General features: G+C 42.1%; 1 protein-coding gene across 1 annotated transcript in view; it reads right to left on the minus strand.

The window, feature by feature from the left end:
- LOC106867570 (solute carrier family 22 member 6) overlaps positions 1-3,356 on the minus strand; it is a 68,537-nt gene that overhangs the window by 15,132 nt on the left and 50,049 nt on the right. The window lies entirely within an intron of this gene.

The raw sequence follows: 3,356 nt of genomic DNA on the forward strand, positions 1-3,356 counted from the left end.
GGGTTTAGATTTGCGATACTATCCCTTTATTTCCCATCGTAGTTGGGCAGATTTGCTATCTTTACTATAATGAGTGTTATGTTTGTCTCTCTGTCCGTCTGTCCGTCTCTTTGTCTGTTCCCTCTTCATGGCCAGACGGCTGAACCAATGGTAATGATATTTTTCGGGATTACGAAAACTGTCGCCAGGAAAGTTTTTAGCATTAAAAAAAATCAGAAAGTTTGATTATTTCGTGGATATCGATTTTTGAATTGATAAATCAACTTCGCATTTTTATTAAAAATTCACCGACCACGAGTAACTCTGGATTTTCATTGTATATTTCATGACCCCATCGTAGATACGAAGTCGGTCGCGAGGACCGTTAATAGCGAAAATAAAATGGAAAAAATGTGTGTCAGTATATAGTGTGTGTGATAATTTAGTGGTTATTGAAGTGCGTCAGTTTCGAGCAGGATTCGAAACGGCTAATCGAAGCGGGTGTTGTTTACATCTCAGATTTGTCTATCAAAATAACCCATGGTACCAGAACATCCAGACATTTTTCGCATAAAACAGTGAGAAGTAAGTCTTAGTTTGATTTATTGCAACCCTAAAGATTCCGTTCGCGCATTCACAGCAAACAAGGCACAGAACCAGACTTTAGATTGTGTAGGTGTATTTTTACCCACTCCGATGTTTACACATGGCCAGTTATAACGTCGCTATGTGTAGAGCAATGGACTCCAGTAATTTGAAAATTAGCGTCGATCAAACAGAAAATATCATCTACAAAGAAGTTTTGTAATTATATTGATATTATCGAAAGGAAAATGATTCATAATCTAAATAAGGAGATTTGTGAACTTTAAATGTATAAGAGTATGAACAAGTGTAAAATAGTGTAAACAACTAAAATAAAAGTATATCTAAATAACATTTTTTCTCAATACTTTTTATGTAGTGGTCGAAGGAAGCTCTGGCTTTTGTTAGGAGTGGTCCACATAACCATTCATTATACATTGTCATCACATGTCACTTAGTCACAAATACGTGTCATATAGCTGCAATAGACTGCTGTATCACCGACAATAATGTAATTTCTCTAAGACATCACCCAATAATCTATCAAGTCCATTTACACATTTCTCAATACATTCTCCCTCATTTTATGCCTCCATCATAGATGGGTAGATTTACTACTACTACTACTACTACTACTACTACTACTACTACTACTACTAGTAGTAGTAGTAGTAGTAGTAATAACAACAACAACAATAATAATAATAATAATAATAATAATGATAATGATAATAATAATAATAATGATGATGATGATGATGATAATAATAATAATAATAATAATAATAATAATAATAATCGTTTCTTTATTGGCCACAAGGGCTGAACACAAAACAAATAGGGACAATACAAAACTAGGGACACGTAGGGTTTAGCAGAAAATTTGAGTAAACAATAAAATAACAATGTCAATTAACAATACAGTTAAACAATAAAAATTTCCGAAGTGGGGAGTTCCTCACTGGGACAACCGAAAGACCCCAAACTCCGGGTTACTCCGACTGCCAGATGCACCTCGGCAGGCACCTCTCACCTTCTCAACACCTCCGGTTTATAAGCGAATGTTCAGAGTAGGCCAATTCATATGAGCCATCCTCTCCACATTCACCCATCTTTCAACGGAAATACTGAGGGTGGGGGCAGAACTTCCCTCTCCATCCTTATTTTCCTTTCCAGGTGGAACTTGAAAAAGTCGATGAGGGCATGGCCGAAGAGGAACGCTTCTGTTTTCAGTTCTTTCTCTCTCGTCTACCCTACTATCTCCTTCGTCATAGCCACCAGACAGAGGAAAACTACCTTTCCTTCCTGGTCAAAAGAAGGCAGTGGAACAATCTTCACGATGGACCCGGCTGATAACCGGATCCGTCCTGCACGCGCCAACAGCTGTTCGACAAAGCTCCAGAAGTCAGTAGACGAGTGCATGCAATACAGTTTCATCGCCCTGCACATATCTCGGACAGGTTCGTCTGACAGCATTTCCCTGTCTGTAGAGATCGTCTCGAACCGGCAGAGCTCCCTGGCATCACTGCCACGCCAGAGATTTCTGGAAATAATGCCCCAGTTAAAGCGTACACAGCGACTAGTTTGAAAGCACCACCTTCGCTGTTACTCATGTCCAGGACCGCCAACTTAACTGCCGGGTCCAGGAAGATCGTCCGTACCTCAAGATCCAGGCCTTTCCTAAACAGCACTGTCGCTCCACCTTCCATTCCAGGCCGAAAATGGGGGTTAGACGCATGTGTCGGAAATTATGGTTTCGCTGATGGTTTTAACGTATATAGATAGTGACTTGAGGTCGTTGAGTGGTGACCCTGCTTCCAGGGTAGCCCCAGGTCACGAACATTTACACAACCCGCTTTAATCATTCACATGCCGGCCGGAATATAGCTGCAAGAAAGAAAAAGAGCGAGGTTACTTACCCTGCCGGCGCTGTTGGTGGCCGGATAGCCTGACCTCCGGATCTGGTTGTAGTTTCTCTGGGAATCCCTTTAAAAGTCTTTTGGAGGCTATCATATTATGGACCCAACGTCGTGTCGGAAGACCTCCCGAATGATTTTCTATGTTGTTAGTGGCATACGCACTAACAACAGTTCTTCCGGCACTCTAAGAGTGATGGTGCCATGTATTGCTCCATTCTCTATCTCTCTTTATTTCGGGCTATGAGGATGATGAGATCTTTATTTGCTCTCCTCATTAGCACAAAACTCGGAGTTTGAGAATTTAGCAGTTCTTCAGAAAGTTTTCTTTTGGGGGCGAGGTGGGGTTGTGCTGGTGGTGGTAGCTTTTGTTGTACTAACGGTTGTGGAGCAGGTGGGGGATTGTTATCTGTGTTACTGTGTCTGTTGTGTGTGCGATGTTTGTGTTGTCCGATGTTTGTGTTGGTGTGAGGGCCGAATGTTTTTCTCCAGCGCTTTCTTTTTGACTTTTTGTGACTTTCCTTGTTCCTCGTCATCACTTCGGAATCTGTAGGAATCGGAATGTGTGAATCCGTCCCCGATAAGGGTGAGTGAATACTTGTGTTTCTGTGGCCGTCTATGTGTGAGTGTGTGTTCGAGAGAGAGAGAGAGAGAGAGAGAGAGAGAGAGAGAGAGAGCGATGGAGAGCTGGGTTGGGGAAAGCTCTGAGTGGTCCTCTCTTTTGAAGTATTTGTCCGTTTTGATTGTGATGATGACGGTGGTGCTGTTGGGGCTGTTGTTGCTGCTGCTACTGATGCTGCTGCTTCTGAAGCTGCTGTTGCTGCTGCTTCTGCTGCTGCCGGTCCTTTCGCCGGTGTGGTTCTTTCTTGAAATGCT

This window comes from Octopus bimaculoides, chromosome 11, assembly GCF_001194135.2.
Source record: "Octopus bimaculoides isolate UCB-OBI-ISO-001 chromosome 11, ASM119413v2, whole genome shotgun sequence".
Lineage (NCBI taxonomy): Eukaryota > Metazoa > Mollusca > Cephalopoda > Octopoda > Octopodidae > Octopus > Octopus bimaculoides.